Raw genomic sequence first — 19,313 nt, 5'->3', positions numbered from 1 at the left:
TACTAACTCAGTCTTTGTTTTAGGAATAATCCAAGTTTATAAACTGTGTCTACATGTACAAAATTATTATTTCAGAAGATGGATTTTAATCATCTTCTGCAGTTAGGCAAAGGTCTGGGGGTATTTGCAAAAATTTGAGAATCAAAGCTAAGGAGTTGACAAAGATTCTTGAAGTTCATAGAGTCCAGTTCTCCATTTGCACTTCATGTAACCAAAAAGAGAAGGGCCCGGAGGATAGATGAAGGAAGCAAGACAAATAGTTCCTTGATCCTATCTTTGTACAAATCAATTTGGATTATTTTGGAGTTTTCACACCAGCCTCCTTAGCAACTTCATTATGTAGTTTAACAATGAGAATAAATTGAAAATAAATTCTACAGCATGTATTCTGTACATAAGAATCAATGTCCTTAATAGTTATATTGTTTTCTTAAAGTCACATTTGTTATTAATGGAACAACTAGGTTAGAATCTTCTCTTTTATACAATATCCCATGATTTAAAAGTTAGAAGCCTTTCAATAATTGGCTGAAATAATAAAACTTTCTATGTGAGTGGTAGCTTCATAGAAATGGCTTAACTGATATACATTTCAAGAAATAAATTATATCTTTCAATAAAAAAATATATCCTATGATCTATTGAATAAAGCTTATGCTTTTTTCTTAAAAAAGAATATTTGTAAGTAATTCTAAGTGCTCTTTGCTGACCAGAATGAGCTACTGCACAACACTGTAATTGCAATGATCCAAGGGAAATGAATTTAGTTTCATTTTCTGATCATGCAGCCCACATTATGTACTAAACAGTGCAGAGAGTGCTAATGCAGCATGTTGTCAGAGTCAATGTGCACATGTGAAGTGGCTGCTGGCAGCTGATGACACAAGTGAAAAGTTCAATGATTCCAGTACAAAGATGGGAGAAAAAAGTCAACAAACCACCCCCACCAAAAAACAAAACAAAACAAAAAAAACCTTGTAATTGTTTTTTTCTAGACCAATATATTTTGGTTTCAAAAACACTACATGGCACATAATCATCCTTGTCAACATAGATTCATCAAATGCAGAGAAAATATATTCAGGACAATGAAGATATATTTTTTTCTGCCAAGCTACATGGTACATACAAATATATACATATATACATATATGTATACATATATATGTATATAACATAAATATATATAAACATATAAATATATAAGTATAAAATATATATGAACATATTAATATGAAACTACATCCTTCAGGAATAATATGAATGCAGATAAAATTTTCTGAAGATCTAATTGTACTTGTCAATGGAACACAAATTTCAGCTGCATTTACTGTGACATTGCAGTGACCTAACAGCTTGCTTTGTTGCAGTTTGCTGTTTTTTATTTTTGTTCTTCAAATGAAGATACATTTCAATATTTCACTTGTTTGCATAATTTGGTGTCACATTCTATACTATAACTTTTCCACACATAAATTATTGGACTATCACTTTGAAGAATTTGGTATGCTGCTATTTTTATCATTCTGTGCTTCTTTTGAGCCTTCTCTTGGTGGCATTACCATTACAGACCCATTAGAGGGAACAGAACTGCTGTTAGTGCACAATGTTAGTAATATATATTAGGAATCAGATTGCTAAAAGCATACATATTTAATGTAGCAAGCCTGAATACAAGGTTATATTGTTTAATAGCCTAAAAGAGCCAAAAGAAAAAAGGTAAACTATCCATGTCACTGGATGCTAGATCCCAAAATTAGGAAAAAGCATCCCTAGTGAGATTTACAAAATCTATTCTGTGATGTTTTATGTCATTATAACAAATAAAATGTGTTTCTTATTTATGTGATTAAATCATTAATGCATGGTTGCATTACTAATATTGTAGTGATTATGATTAATTAGTTTTATGTTTAAATCTATGATGTAAGTACATTTCTTCTAAGGATGAAGCATATTATATAAAAAGCACTCTGTAAAATGTAATTTTCTAAATAACCTTGGTGTATCATTTTTTTAAAATTGTACTTCTCTGAATAATTGAAAATGTGAAATCATCAAGCAAAGAAAGCATCATGCTTTTTATTTGCAAATTCTTCCCATTTTTTAAACATTAAAATGGTATGTAAGAATTAAACAGAACTACTAAAATATGTAAACTAGGCAAACTAAATGTTGCTCCTTAAAAATGATTTTCATTTAACATTAACACAAAAGATAATTTTAAATAAATAGCATTGTCTTTTGTAACCTATAGCATTATATTTATCACTTGCACCTATTTCTTATTATTTTATATTTAGCAGTAGTTGTTAAGGCATGTTATAAATGTGACTCTTTTTTTACTCAGATCTCATCCTGATGACAGATAGCTCAGGGCTGACTTTCTATTGACAAACACTGAGCAAGCTTTAAGCAAAAAGGCATATGGGAATCCAGAACTTATTTGTACATCCTGCATGTAGAGGATATTTGAGTTAACTTATCTAGTGTCTAGAAGACCCCTTTTCCTCAAACTAAGGTGATGACAGTTTGGCATGGATTGTTGATCAGTCATGACATAGTAAATGACATTTACTGACTGCCTTTGAATAAAGCATTGCTGAACTTTCCGACATGGCCATGCAGCTATCCCTGACCTGACATCATTGATCATCTTTAAAAAGAGCATCACTAACAACACCTAAAATGTCATCACTGATGACCTCAAGAACCCTTTGAAATAGAAAAACAGGCCCAGAGAATTAAAGTGATTGCTTATGGTCTCACAGCTAATTAGTAACAAAAAATATATATTTAAAACTACTTCTATTTCTCATCTTCTATTAAGTGAAATAATTTAGGATTCTTAATTACAATAAAACAGGTTAGGCCAAAGTATATCATAATAGACATGTACCAAAAAGATACATGTGTCAAAGCTCTCAGGTATTTAGCTGTAAATGGAATTATTTCAACACTTATTACCCAAATCAACATGCATATAATTTCTACATGTTGACATTAATGCCAATATTTTATATATTTTATAATCAAATTGTTCTCTCATAGCTCTGAATATAATTTTCAAAGTAAAAGTTATACTTGCATAGTATTTTCAGGACCAGCAAACAACTTTTTTGGATTTAATTTTTTTTATTGTATTTTCTCCATTACCATTTAGTCCCCTTATACCTCCACCCCATTGCCAGCAATCGCCACACTGTTATCCATGTCCGATCCATGTCCGTGGTTCCATTTTCCTTTTTGCTCTACACCCTAACCTCCCTCTCCCCAATACCTCTCATACTGCTCTCTATCTATGAGTCTGTCCCTATTTTTCTTGTTAGTTCAGTTTACTCTTTAAATTCCACATATAAGTGAAATCATATGGTAATTATCTTTCTCTGACTGGCTTATTTCACATAGCTTAATGTTCTCCAGGTCCATCCATGCTGTCACAATGGGTAAAATTTTCATCTTGTTTACAGCTAATTAGTATTCCATTGTGTAAATGTTCCACAGTTGCTTTATCTACTCATCCAGTCATTGACACTGGACTGCTTCAATTTTGGCAATTGTAAACACTATGGCAATGAACATAGGCGTGCTTGTGTTCTTTTGAATTAGTGTTTTGGAGTCCCTCTGATATATTCCTAGAAGTGAGATCTTTGGGTCAAAAGGCAGATTCTTATATATATTTTTTATTTCTGAGGTACCTCCATACTGCTTCCAATAGTGGCTGCACCAGCCTGCATTTCCACTAATAGGACAAAAGTGTTCCCTTTTCTCCACATCCTCACCAGCACTTATTTTTTGATTCATTGATGATAGCCATTTTGACAGGTATGAGATAATACCACATTGTGGTTTTAATTTGCTTTCTTTTTTTTAAAGTATATTTTATTGATTATATTGTTAAAATAGTTCCAATTTTTTCCCCTTTCTTCCCCTCCATCCAGCACTCCCCCTCCCCCAGCAATACGCCCGCTCCAAGTCCATGCCCATGGGTCGTACATACAAGCTCTCCCCCTTCACCATTTCATATATTCTTCTTCTTCTTCTTCTTTTTTAAATTAATCAATTAATTATTATAACAATAAAAAATAAAAATCAATCCCTCTCAGACTTAAGATACTTTATAATCTTATAAAGGAAAATGGGCAAAGGTCTCGAGCTCCTCTACCTGCTTCAAGCTGGACATGGTCATCATCCTACCTACCCTTGGGTCCAGAAATCCCTAATAAGAGTGGGGGTGTGGAGGGGAGGGTGGCCTTCCCACATGGGGAAAGATTGTGCGGACTCAAGGTCAGTTGACTGTCCCCGGATGATGGCGTGCTTGATTTAACAGGCTGGCATCTTTGTTGTATTCTGGGGGGGGGGGGCAACAGATTTGGCAACAGGGTTAAAAGACATCATTCAATCTATAACCACTAGATGACAAAAGGCAGGGATTAATTATTCAATGTCCCACATTAGGGAAAAGAAGGGCTTCTTTGGAGGAAGGTGTGCCAGGCACATCTCACCTGTCCAAAACACTTTTGCCCATTATATTTAGTTTGGGTTGAGGGAAATATTTTAAATTCCCCGCTCTCAGACCTCTGGGCTCTTTCTGTCCAAGCCATTAGGATAGAAAAGAGAAACCAGTTTTAAAGTGAAGCCCACAGACCACCCCATACTTCACCAGCCCAGCCACTTAATTCAGCCAAATCATTGAGTCTCAGGAGTCAGTGCTGCAGACAGGATTAAGTGAGGCCTATATGTACAAACAATCACTCAGGTAATAAGATCATGGGCTTATGCACTTTGAAAACAGAAAACACAAGTTAATTTATGTAACATAACCCACAAACAAGTCTCTAAATCTATAAGACTGCCTTATTGGAAAGACATCCAGTTGCAAGGCATTTGACATTCTTCTTGCCTGTAAATTAAACATCTTTGATGATACCACAGACATAGATTAACTTTCAAATGAAGACAAATTTTATTTTATTTTATTTTATTTATTTTAATTTTTGGTTTTTCAATTACAGTTGTCCAATTTTCCCATTTCTCTCCCCCACCAAGCCCACCCCCTCTCCCACAATCATATGCCTCCCCATTGTCCATATCCATGAGTCATTTATACACATTCTTTGACTAAACCCTTCCCTTACTTATCCCCCTTCTCTCCCTCTCACCTCCCCCCTATTGACTGCTATTCTGCTCTTCTATTTAGTTCTTTTGTCTGTGTTGTTCTTTAGTTTCCTGTATTAGGTGATATCATATGATATTTTTCTTTCTTTGCCTGGCTTATTTCACTAAGCATAATTCTCTCTAGTTCCATCCGTGTTGTTGAAAGTGGCAGGAGTTCCTTCTTTCTTTCTGCTACATAGTATTCCATTGTGTAAATGTACCAGTTTTTTGATCCACTCATCTACAGATGGGCACTTAGGTTGTTTCCAGCATTTAGCTATTGTAAACAGTGCTGCAATGAACATAGGGGTGCATAAGATCTTTTGAATTGGTGTTTCAAGATTCTGAAGACAAATTTTAAATGAAAAGAAACTTTAAAGATGGTTAGCTGCACTACTTTATAGTCTACCACTGAGCATTGTGATTTTCCTTGAATCACGATTTTTCTCCCTAAGATTACCCTCCTTGTCATTAAAGGGACTGCATTAAGTCCATTTTTAATTTATCCTGTTCATTTGCATAAACACAACAAGAGCAGCAAATGATTACTTCTGATCTTTAGTTCTGCTTTGCTGGATCTTACGCAAAGAACATTTAGGGTGACCTTCAGTTTGCCCTTCAGGGCACAGAAGCTGAGCCACATAGCTGGCATTCAGCCTTGCCTGTAAACATCTGTCTTTTCAAGTCCTTTTGGTTTTCCATTGTGCCTTAAGGTCCCTTCTAGCCATCTTTCAGGAAAACAACCTCCATTCCTTCCCTGGAACGATTGCTGTGAACTGCACAACCAACCAAGGTACCAGGCCTTTTATCTCGTGGGCTTTTATTACCTTTGAAAGTCAATCCCAGTTCCTCAGGGCTTTTTGGTAACAACCAGAGCCCAAGCATGTCTCCTTTAGGCATGACATTCCTGTCAAAGTCTTGGTCAAAAAAACCTCTATTGACAACTGGTCTTATTAGTTTTATGCAAAGAACTTTATGTCATTACTTACTTCCTTAGAATGCCAAATTCTGGAGGGATCAGATACGGAGAAAAATATACAGAGTGAAGGAAAATCCTTGTCCTTCTAATATTCACTAAACTTGTATTTTCATTCTTTATATTTTCTTTTTTTCCCCCACTAAAATGTTTTTGTTTGTTTTTCCATTACAGTTGTCCCACTTTTTTTCCCCCTCTTGCTTCCCCACACCCTGCCCACCCCTTCTCCCACAGCCAGTCCCCACCCAGTTGTCCATGTCTGTGGATCATTTATACATGTTCTTTGACAAGACCCTTCCCCTTCTTACATCCTTCTTCCCCCCCCCCCTTGTTACTGTTAGTTTATTCCTTGTTTAAATACCTGTGGTTCAATTTTGCTCATTTGTTTGTGTTGTTCATTAGTTTCCTGTAATAGGTCATAACATAAGGTATTTTCCTTTCATTGCCTGGCTTATTTCGCTAAGCATAATTCTCTCTAGTTCCATCCATGTTGTTGGAAATGGTAGAAGTTCCTTCTTTCTTTCTGCTACATAGTACTCCATTGTGTAAAGGTACCACAGTTTTTGGATACACTCATCTACAGATGGGCACTTAGGCTGTTTTCAGCACGTAGCTATTGTAAATACTGCTGCTATGCACATAGGGATGCATATGTTTTTTTGAATTGGTGTTTCAGAATTTTTCGGACATAATCCTATCAATGGAATTGCTGGTTCAAAAGGCAGTCCCATTTTTAGTTTTTTAAGGAACCTCCATACTCCTTTCCATAGTGGTGGCACCAGTCTGCATTCCCACCAGCAATGCACCAGGGTTTCCATTTTTCCACATCCTTGACACCACAAGTTGTTTGTTGATTTGTTGATGACGGCCATTCTGACTGGTATGAGGTGGTATCACATTGTGGTGTTTATTTACATCCCTCTCATGGCTAGTGATGTTGAGCATTCTTTCATATGTCTATGGACCCTCTCTATGTCCTCTTTGGAGAAGTGTTTGTTCAGGTTCTTTGCCCATTTTTAAATTGGGTTGTCTGTCTTCTTGCTGTTGAGTCATATAAGTTCTTTATATATTTTGGAGATCAATGCCTTGTCTGAGGTATCATTGGCAAATATATTTTCCCATATGGTTGGTTTGCTTTTCACCCTGCTGATGTTTTCTTTTCCTGAGCAGAAACTCTTTAGTTTGATGTAGTTCCATTTGTTTATTCTTTCCTTTATTTCTCTTGCCTTAGCAGATAAATCAATGAAAAAGTTGCTACTTGGGATATCTGAAATTTTCCTGCCTATGTTTTCTTCTAAAACTTTTATGGTGTCATGGCTTACATTTAAGTCTTTGATCCATCTTGAGTTTATTCTCATGTGTGGTATGACTTGGTGGTCTATTTTCACGTTTTTGTACATCCCTGTCCAGTTCTCCCAACATAATTTCTTGAAGAGACTTTTTTCACTTCATTTGATGTTTCTTCCCACTTTGTCAAATATTAGTTGACCATGTAGACCTGGGTTTATTTCTGGGCTTTCTATTCTGTTCCATTGATCTATATGTCTGTTCTTATGCCACTACCAGACTGTTTTGATTACTGTGGTCTTGCAGTATAGTTTGATATCAGGTCTTGCGATTCTTCCTCCTGTGTTCTTCTTCCACAAAATTGCTGTGGCTATTGGGCTCCTTTTTGGTTTCATATAAATTTTTGAAGTATTTGTTCTACATCTGTGAAAAATGTCATTGGTATTTTATTAGGGATGGCACTGAATCTATAAATTGCTTTGGGTAGTGTGGACATTTTAATGATGATGATTCGTCCCATCCATGAACATGGTATATGCTTCCATTTATTTGTATCTTCCTTAATTTCTTTTTTCAGTGTTATGTAGTTTTCCGACTATAGCTCTTTTACCTCCTTGGTTAAGTTTATTCCTAGGTACTTTATTTTTCTTGTTGCTATTGTAAATGAGATTTTTTTTTATTTTAGTTTTTATCTCTGATATTTTATTGTTGGTGTACAGAAATGCCTTAGCTTTCTGACTATTAGTACCCAGCTACTTTGCAGAATTCACTTATTAGATTAAGTAGTTTTTTTGTGGATTTTATAGGGTTTTCTACGTACACTATCATGGAATCTGCAAATAATGACAGTTTTACTTCCTCTTTTCCACTTTGGATGCCTTTTATTTCTTTTACTTGTCTGATTGCTGTGCTAGAACTTCCAAAACTATGTTGAATAGGAGTGGAGAGGGTGGTCATCCTTGTCTTGATCCTACCCTCAGGGGGAATGCTCTCACTTTTTGCCCAATAAGTATAATGTTGGCTTCAGGTTTCTCATATATGGCCTTTATTATGTTGAGGTATGCTCCCTCTGTTCCCATTTTGCTAAATGTTTTTGTCATAAATGGGCATTTTACTTTATCATTTTTTTTCTGCACCTATTGATATGATCATGTGGTTTTTGTCTTTCATTTTGTTTATGTGGTGTATTATGTTTATTGATTTGAGAATATTAAACCATCTTTGCATCCCTAGGATGAATTCCAGTTGATCACGGTGTATAATCTTTCTAATATGTTGCTGTATCTGGTTTGCTGATATTTTGTTGAGGATTTTAGCATCTATGTTCATCAGCAATATTGGCCTATAGTGTTGTTTCTTTGTTGTGTCTTGACTTGGTTTTGGAATTAGGGTAATACGGGCTTCGTGGAATGAGTTTGGGAGTCTTCCTTCTTCTTTGATTTTTTGGAATAGTCTGAGGAGGATAGGAGTTAGTTCTTTCCTAAATGTTTTGTAGTATTCACTTGTGAAGTCATCTGGTCCAGGGCTTTTGTGTGCCAGGAGTTTTTTGATTACTACTTCAATTTTACTTGTTGTTATTGGTCTATTCAGGCTTTCTGCTTCTTCTTGATTCAGTTTTGGAAGAATCTATGTTTCCAGGAATTTGTCCATTTTCTCCCGGTTGTCAAATTTCTTGCCATACAGTTGTTCGTAATAATTTCTTACAATCCTTTGTATTTCTGTGATACCGGTTGTGATTTCTCCTCCTTTGTTCCTGATTTTATATATTTAGGTCCTCCCTTTTCTTTTCTTGATGAGCCTGGTTAAGGGCTTTTCAATTTTGTTTATATTTTCAAAGGACCAGCTACTACTTTTGTTTTCTTTTGAATTGTTAGTTTAGTCTCTATGTCATTTAATTCTGTTCTGATCTTAATTAATTTCCTTCCTTCTCCTTGCTCTGGGCTTTGCTTGTTGTTCTTCCTCTAGTTATTGTAGCTGTAGGGTTAAGTTTTTTTATTAGAGTTTCTTCTAGCTTTTTCAGGTAAGTCTGTATTGCTATGAACATTCCTCTCAGGACTGCTTTTGTTGTATCCCATAGCTTTTGGTTTGTTGTGTGTTAATTATCATTAGTTTCCAGAAACTTTTTGATTTCCTCCTTGATGTCATTGTTAACCCATTCATTATTTAATAGCATATCATTCATTCTCCATGAGTTTGAATGTTTTTGAGTTTTTTCCTTGAGATTGATTTTCATTTTTAAGCAATTGTGATCTGAGAAGATGCTTGATATAATTTCAATTTCTTGAATTTTTTGAGGCTTGTTTTGTGTCCTACCATGTGGTCTATCTTTGAAACTGTTCCATGTGCACTTGAGAAGAATGTATATTTTGCATCTTTGGATTGAAAAGTTCTATATATATTGACTAGGTCCATTTGATCTAGAGTGTTGTTCAGTGCCTCAATATCTTTGGTGTTTCTTTGCTTCAAAGATTTGTTCATTGTTGACAATGTTGTGTTAAAGTCCCCTACTATCAGTGTGTTGCTGACTATATTTTTCCTGGAGTCTTTCACATTTTTTCTTACATATTTGGGTGCTCCAAAGTTGGGTGCATTATGTTTACAAGGGTTGTATCTTCTTGATGGATTTTTTCCTTAAGTATTATGAAATGCCCTTCTTTGTCTCTTTTTATGGCCTTTGCTGTGAAATCTGTTTTGTCGGATATAAGAATTGCTACCTCATCTATTTTTTTCATGTCCATTTGCTTGAAATACTTTTTCCTATCCCTTCACTTTCGGTCTGTGTAGATTTTTTATTCTAAGGTGAGTCTCTTGTAGACAGCATATATGTGGGTCATGCTTTCTAATCCATTGAGCTACTCTATGTTTTTTGATTGGAGCATTTAATCCATTTACATTTAAGGTTATTACCGATAGGTACCTATTCAATGTCATTTTCCCACTTTTACTTGTGTTCCTCTCTGTCTCTCTCTGTTTCTTCATCTTCTTAAAGCAGACCGTTTAGTGTCTCTTTCAATGCTGGTTTGATGGAGATGTATTCTTTTAGCCTTCTTTTGTCTTGGAACCTCTTTATTTCACCCTCCATTTTGAATGAGATCCTTGCTGGCTAGAGTATTCTTGGTTGTAGGCCTTTGTTTTTCATTGCTTGGAATATTTTTTGCCTTTCCCTCTGGCTTGTAGTGCTTCTGCTAAGAAATCTGATGGTAGCTTTATTGGAGCTCCCTTGTACGTTATTGGTTGTTTCTCTCTTGCTGCTTTTAGGATTCTCTCTTTGTCTTTGAGTGTTGCCATTTTAATTATGATGTTTCTTGAAGTGGGCCTATTGGGGTTCCTCTTCATTGGGACCCTCTGTGCTTCCTGGACTTGCATGACTCTTTCTCTCCTCATGTTAGGGAAGTTTTCTGTCATTAGTTTTTCAAAGAGGTTTTCTATCCCTTGCTCTTCTTCTTCTCCTTCTGGAATTTCTATGATATGGATATTATTACATTTCATGTTTCCTAGAGCTGTCTTAGAACCTCTTAATCCTTGTTCAGTCTTTTTTCATTTTGTTGCACTGTCTGGGAGTTTTTGTCTACATTGTCTTCCAGCTCGCTGATCCAATCTTCTGCTTCCTCTAGCCTTCTTTTAATTTCTTCTACTGTGTTCTTCAATTCAGAGATCGTATTCTTCATTTCCTCCTGGCTCTTATTGATAGCTTCTATGTTCTTTTTCTTGCTGGTGTAATTCTCAGTAAGTTCCTTATAGTTTTTCTGGAGTTCCTTGTAGTTTCCCTGGAGTTCTTGTAGTTTCCACTGAGCTCATTGAGCTTCTCCATAATCCATGTTTTGAATTCCGTATCTGATAATTTGCTGCCCTCTATTTCATTTAGCACTCTTTATGGGGATTCTACTTTTCCTTTTGATGGGGGATTGTTTCTATGTCTCCCCATTTTTGTAACTCTTATTGTTTGTTCCTGCTTCTTAGATTGATCTGCACTTCCTGGATCTGCCTCTGGTGGCGTCAGATCGTGTACCAATCTGGCCCTAGGCAGCCTGTTGGAGACTTCCAGGGATTTACTGCCTTTGTCTGTCCTCTTTAATTGTTAATTTATTCAATCTGTGATTAGCCGTCAGGCTTAAGGACTGAGGGTGTGGGAGCTTAATTCCTGTAATCAGGGCTTTTGTTTCCCATCAGGCTGATGCCAATTGGCGGGGAATGGTCTGCCTGCAGTTTTTGGGATGATTCAACAGTGGGACCCGGTCAGCTTTTCCGCCAGTTCTCCCCTCAAAGCAACCCTGCCTAATTTACCCCAAGCATCTCAAGTCCTCCCTTCCTTCCCTCTGCTTGAGCTCAAGGTAAATGAGGGTCGAATTATTTTCATATATGACCTGCTTAAGAGCTCTTTTTCTCCAGCTGTTTCTCTCTGGATAGCAATAAACCCTGTGGCTTTTCACTTTTCACAGCCAGATACTATTTTACTTTCCACTCTGTTGCTGTAGGCTGGGAAGCCCAGCTGAGTGTATAGACCCTGCCCTGCTCATGGGGAACCCCCAGCTTCTGAGCTGTTTCTCAGTCCCTTCAGCTGCCTCCTATGGGAGCCCAGCCAGCCCTTCCGCATCTCTGCACTTCCTACTGGTCACATTGTGAGGTAGTGGCCGTTTCTGTCCCTCCCTGGTTATAAGACTTCTCTCCAACTAGTGTTTGGTTGGTTATTCTAAATGATTTCTCCAAAAATTAAGTTGTAAATCCAGACTACTGCTGGGAGGAGTTTAGTGTAACTTCCACTTACTCCTTCGCCATCTTGGATCTCCTGCTTTCTGTTATGATTAGTGGCACTAATTATCTTTTCATATGTCGGTTGACCATCTATATATCCTCTTTGGAGAAGTGTTTATTCAGGTCCTTTGCTCAGTTTTTAATTTGCTTGTTCAGTTTTTTGTTTGTTTGTTTTGGTGTTGAGTTTTGTAAGTTCTTTATAAATTTTGGATATTAACCTCTTATCAGGTGTATCAGTGGGTATGTTCTCTCATTCTGTTGATGTTTTTCATTTTCTTGATGTTCTTCTTTGTGTGCAAACCTTTTAGTTTTATATAATCTTATTTGTTTATTTTGTTTGTTTTCCTTGCCTGGGGAAAGATATCTGATAAAAAATTGCTATAAGCAATATCTGATATTATAGTTTATGTTTTCTTTTTGGATTTTTATTGTTTCAGTCTAATATTTAAGTCTGTAATCAATTTTACATTTATTCCTGTATGTGGTTTAAAAAGATGGTCTAATTTCATTTTTCTGCATGTGTCTGTTCAAATTTCCCAATATCATTTATTAAATAGACTCTCTTTAACCCATTGTATGTGCTTGCTCCCCCTATTGAATGTTAATTGATTAAAATATGTAGGTTTATTTCAGGGATCTTTATTATGTTCCATTGATTTATGTGTCTGTTTTTATGCCAGTGCCATGCTCTTTTGATTACTATGCCTTATAGTATAGATTGATATTAGATAGTGTGATTCCTCTTCCTTTGTGTTTCTTTCTCAGTATTGCTGTTGTAATGTGGGACCTTTTGTGGTTCCATATAAATTTTTGAAATATTTGTTCTAGTTCTGTGAAATATGTCATTGTAACCTTTATAGAAATTATGTTGAATTTATAGATTGCTCTGGGTAGTATAGAGATTTTAGTGATTTTAATTATTCTTATCCATGAACACAGTATGTGCCTCCACTTAATATATCTTCAATTTATTTTCTTTTTTTTTAATGTGTTTTATTGATTACAGTGTTACATTTGTTCCAATTTCCCTTCCCTCTGCTCCCCTCTACCCGGTGGCCCACCTCCCTCCCCTTGTCCCCCCTTTTTAGTCCATGTCCATTGGTTGTACATATAGTTCTTCTCAACTTCTGTCTATTCCATTCCCTCCTGCGATGTTTCTTAATTCCTATACCATCTCCCTCCCTCTCCCCCTTCCCCTTCCCTGCTGACCTCCCCCCAATATGCACCCCATACCTATAGTTCTTTTCCACTCTCATTGCCTATTTAGTTTGCCTTTGTTTCAATTCCCTAGCTTGTTGTTGTTTCTTGTGATGCAGTTTTCATTTTAGTGTTCATAGCTTTGATCCTCCTTTTTCTAAACCAGTCCTTTTAACATCTCATATAACAGTGGTTTGGATCTAATGAACTCTTACAGTTTTACTTTGTCCTGGAAACACTTTCTCTGCCCTTCTATTCTGAATGACAGCTTCGCTGGATAAAGTATTCGTGGTTGTAGGTTTTGGATTTTCATTACTTTGAATATTTCTTGCCAGTCCCTTCTTGCCTGCAGGGTCTCCCTTGAGAAGTCAGCTGATAGTCTAATTGGGACCCCTTTGTACATGATTCTTTTCTTCTCTCTTGCTGCTTTTAAGATTCTCTCTTTATCTTTAACTCTTGACATTTTGATTATAATGTGTCTTGGAGTGGTTCTCCCTGGGTCCAGTTATTTTGGAATTCTCTGTTCTTCCTGAACCTGTAAGTCTATTTCCTTCCCCAAGTTTGGGAAGTTCTGTTTCACTTAATTTTTCAATTTCTAGTTCATCTTCTTCACCCTCTGGCAATTCGATAATCCGTATGTTCGATCTCTTATAGCTGTCCCAGAGGTTTCTGATCCTCTCATCATTTTCCTTGCTTCCCGTTTTTTCTCTCTGCACTGGTTGACTGTTTGTTCCTTCTCTTTGTTCTGGTTTGTTGATTTGAACTCTGGATTTTATTTCCTCACCATCTGTCTTGTATGTGGTTTTGTTCCTTTCAGTATGAGTGTTTTTCCATTCTTTCTCATCTTTTTCCAGATCTTTTGTTAATTCTGTAAGCCACCTGATAACAATGGCCCTGAACTGAGCCTCTGACAGGTTTCTTATTTGTTCATCTGTCAGATTCTTCATCTGTTGCCTGGTGAGCTGCGCTACCGGGATTTCTATAGTTGTCTGCCTCATTTTGACAGATGTGTTTTATTTTCTTGGGCTGGCTATAGGGGGCAGTGCCTGTGTACTCGTCACAACCCAGCGACTGGCGGAGATCGGCAACCTTCTTCGCTGCGCTGTGGCCCTTTGTCATCACAACCCAGCGACCGGAGGTGTTCCAGCAACCTTTCTTGCCTGCTGTGGCACTTTGTCGTCACTGCCCAGGGACCTGTGGCTATCCGCAACCTATTTTGCAGCGCTGTGGCACTTTGTGTGGGGGCGGGGGTCCAAAATGGATTCCCGTGGTTATTTTGCTAGGAGACCGGGATCCGTCCTCCCGCCCTCTGGGCCTCACTGTTTGGGGCAATGTGGTGGCTGCTTTTCCCAGAGTTGGGGTTGCAAGCTGCCAGTTAGACTGCAGCTGAGACTGCTCTCCCTGCCACTGTCCCTGGTGCTACCTCAAACAGCTCTGCCCTCTTTCGCTCTTCTTACCTGCCCAAAGGGCGTCGCTTATTTATAACTTTGTACGTTGGGCTTCCGTGTAGTTTTATTTTCTGGAATTTCTAGTTGTCTTTTGTTTTGAAGTAGTTGTATTCCTCTCTAGTTGTAGAGGGAGACTGAGCTTGTCCGTCTAAGCCTCCATCTTGGCCGGAAGTCTTCAATTTATTTTCAATGTCATAATTTTCTGAGTACTAGTCTTCTACATTCTTGGTTAGGTTTATTCCTAGGCTCTTTTTTCTTTTTGGAGCAATGGTGAATGAGATTGCTTTCTTAATTTCCCTGTTTGTTATTGACATATAAAAATGCAATTGATTTCCTGGTATTAATTTTATATCCTGTTATTTTGCTGAATTTCTTTTTCAGTTCCAATATTTTTTTGGTGAAATCTATGGGGTTCTTTATGTACAGTATCATGTCATCTGCAAATGAAGAGTTTTACTTCTTCCTTTCCAATTTGGATGCCTTTTTTCTTCTTGTCTGATTGCTGTGGCTAGGACTTCCAATATTATGTTGAATAAGGGAGGTGAAGGCAGACATTCCTCTCTTATTCCCAATTTTAAGGGGAATGCTTATGGTTTTTGCCCATTGAGTATGATGCTGGCAGTAGGTTTGTCATATGCGACTTTTTTATGTTTAGGTATATTTACTCTAATCCCACTCTGCTAAGAGTTTTTTCACAAATGGGTGCTGGATTTTATCAAATTTTATTTTGCATCTATTGATATGATCATGTAGTTGTTATCTTTTATTTTGTTTATGTGATAAATCATATTTATTGATTTGCAAAAGTTGTACCAATGTTGCATTCCCAGAATAAATCCCACTTGATAATAGTGCATAATATTTTTGATGCATTCTTATATTCGGTTTGCTAATATTTTGTTGAGGAATTTAGCATCTATGTTCATCAGGGGTATTGGCCTATAATTTCCTTTTTTTAAAATGTCTTTATCTGGTTTGATAATTAAAATAATATTGGTCTCATGAAATGATTTGGGAGCCTTCCATCCTCTTAAATTTTTTGAAACAGGTTGAGAAGGAGAGGCATCAGTTCTTGTAATGTTTGGTAAAATTTTCCTATGAAGCCATCTGGTCCAGGACTTTTGTTTGTTGGGAGGTTTTTGATTACTGCTTCTATTTCACTAGATGTAACTGTCTATTCAGATATTCTGATATTCCTGATTTATTTTGGGAAGATTGTATGTTTCTAGGAATTTATCCAGTTCATCCAGTTTGTCCAGTTTGTTGCTATATAGTAATTCATAATATTTTCGTATAATCCTTTGTATTTCTTTGTTGTCAGTTGTTACTTATCATCTTTCATTTCAGATTTTATTTGTATGGGTCCTCTCTTTTTTTCTTTCTGTGTATGGTTAAAAGTTTTCCCATCTTGTGTATCTTTTCAAAGAATCAGCTCTTGTGTCATTGATCATTTGTATCATTTTTTAGACTTTATTTTATTTATTTCTGCTTTGTTCTTTCTTATTTCTTTCCTTCCATTCACTTTAGGCTTTGTTTGTTGCTCTTATTTAATTTTATTTACATGTAAAGTTAGATTGTTTATTTGAGTTTTTTCTTGTTTTTGAGATAGACGTGTAATGCTATAAATTTCTCTCTTAGAATTGCTTTTCCTGTGTCCCAGGGATTTTGGATTGTTGTGTGCTCATTTCATTTGTTTCTAGATATCTTTGATCTAATTGTTGACCCATTCATTGTTTAATAACATGTTATTTAGCCTCCATGTCTTTCTATGTTTTCAGTCTTCTTTTTGTGATTGATTTCTAGTTTCATAGCATTGTGATCAGAGAAGATGCTTGATATGTTTTCAATCTTCTTAAATTCATTGAATCTTGTTTTATGTCCTAACATATGATCTATACTAGAAAATATTCCATGTGCACTTGAAAAGCATGCATACTCTGAAGCTTTGAGGTGAAAAGCTATGAAGATATCAGTTAAGCCCATGTGATTTAGTAATTTCTCCTTGTTGATTTTCTGCCTGGAAGATGTATCCATATAACACCATTGGGGTGTTAAAATCTCCAAATACAACTGTATTTCTGTCAATCTCTCCCTTTATGTCCATCAAGATTTTCTTTACATATTTAGGTGTTCCTATGTTGAGTGTATACATGTTCCCTAGAGGTATATCCTATTGTTAGATCATTACCTTTATCATTATGTAATGCCCTTTTATGTCTCTTACTATAGCCTTGATTTTAAAATCCATTTTATTGGATATAAGTGGTGCTACCCCAGCCTTTTATTCCTTTCCATTTGCATGAAATATGTTTTTCTATTCTTTTACTTTCAGTCTGTGTGTATATTTCAATCTGAGGTGGAGCTCTTGGAGACAGCATATATATGTCTTGCTTTCTTACCAATTCAGTTACCCTATGTCTTTTAGTTTGATCATTTAACCCATTTATATTTAAGGTGACTATTGATAGATACATATTTAGTGCTATTTTATTGCTAGACCATTTTCTTCTTCTCCTTTTTTTCTTTCCTTGTCTTTAACTTTTTCTTCTTCTCAAAACAAACCCTTTAATATTTGTTGCAGTACTGGTTTGTTGTTAGCAAACTCCTTTGGCTTTTTCTTGTCTGGGAAGCTCCTTATTTCATCAATTTTAAATGATAGCCTTGCTAGGTAAAGTAGCTTTTGTTGTAAGCACTTGCTTTTCATCGCTTGGAATATTTTGCACCACTCCCTTCTGGCCTGAAATGTTTCTGTTGAGAAATCAGATGACAGTTTAATTGATGCTTCCTTGTATATAATTACCTGCTTTTCTCTTGTGGATTTTAGGATTCTCTCCTTGTCATTAATCTTTGCCATTTTACTTTTTATGAATCTCAGTGTAGGCCTCTTTGAGTCCAAATTATTTGGGAATCTCTGAGCTTCCTGGACTTGTGTGTCTTTTTCCTTCATCAGATTAGGGAAGTTTTCTGTCATTATTTCTTCAAATAGGTTCTCGATCCCTGCTGCTCTTTTCTCCTTTTGGTAGTCCCATGATGTGAATATTGTTATGCATCATGTTGTCTAAAATGTTTTTTAAGCTCTCCCATTTTTTAAAATTATTTTTCTTTTGCTTCTGTGCCTGGGTGTTGTTGTCGTTGTTTTCTACTTTGCCTTGCAAATCACTGATTCAGTCATGTGCTACATCTAACCCACTATTTATTCCTTCCAGTGCAATATTTATTTTAGATATTTTATTCTCTATTTCTTACTGGTCCTTTTTTATGGTTTCAGTGTATTTTGTCATGCTGTGAGCATCCTTATAATCATTACTCTAAACTTTTTATCTGATTCATTGTTTGCTTCCATTTCAGCTAGTTCTTCTGGAGAATTTTTAGTTCTTTCATTTGGAATCTGTTATTTTGTCTTCTTATCTAGGCTGCTTCTTTGTTGTTTTTCTATGTAATAGGTAGATCTGCAAATACTCTGGTGTAGGTCTTTGTCAGACGTTGCTTGTGACTGGCTCTGGGCATGTTTTAATGAAGAAAGTATCAGGCTATGCACCAAGGTTGGATTTTTTCAGCATCAGACTTAGGGAAGGTTTAGCTAAGGTCTGAGGTCTGCCTAGTTGTTAAACTACCATACTCTCAAGCTGTACTCAGCAGCCTGGCTTAAGCTCCAAAGGATGGGATAGAGTAATTCCTATAGATGGAGCTATTGCTTCCCCTCAGGTTGATGTATCTTGGAAAAGAGTGCTCTGCTTAAGAAAGATGGCTTCTGCAGTATAGTGGATGACTCAGCACAGAGATCCTGAAAGCTGTTCTTTTAGTTCTCTCCCCAGAGTTACCAATCAGACATTTCTCAAGCGTTTCTAATCTGCTCTGCCCTCTCTCTGCCAGCCCTCAGGATAAGTGGCTGCAAGTACAATTTTATGCCTTATCCCTTTAAGAGACTCTGCTTCTTAAACCATTTCCCCCTGGTGGACAGAAATCACTGCTTTTCAAAAACGTATGTTATCTGGGTTCCTTCCCAGGCTCAGCTGCTTCAGTATGGGAAGCCCAGCTTGCAATTTAGACCCCACACTTTTCAGGGTGAAATCCTCAACTGCTAAAATGTTCCCCAGCACTTCAACTTCCACCTATGGTAGCCTAGTCAGCCTTCTCATGTTTCCTTCACACTCCCTACCAGTCACATTGTGGTGATGTGGCTTCTTGGTTTGTCTTTGGTTATAAGGCTTCTCTCCAGCTAGTGCTTAGTTGGCTATTCAGGATGATTTCTCTACAATTTAGTTGTAATTCAAGATTGGTCTTGGGAGGAGGTTAGTGTAGCTTCCACTTACTCATCTGCTATCTTGAATCTGCCCAAACAGCTATTTTAATATTGATACTGATTTCTCCTTTGAAAATGTTTAAGATTAATAGATGAAAGTAAAATCTCCAGAGATCATATGTTTAAAATCAAACTTTGAACAAAGTAATTTGTAATTGTAATTTAATTCAATTTCTAGTGCTTACATTTTTAA

This window comes from Furipterus horrens, unplaced genomic scaffold (genome assembly GCF_987537825.1).
Source record: "Furipterus horrens unplaced genomic scaffold, mFurHor1.1.pri manual_scaffold_12, whole genome shotgun sequence".
Classification (NCBI taxonomy): Eukaryota; Metazoa; Chordata; class Mammalia; order Chiroptera; family Furipteridae; genus Furipterus; species Furipterus horrens.
This window is presented reverse-complemented; position numbering follows the sequence as displayed.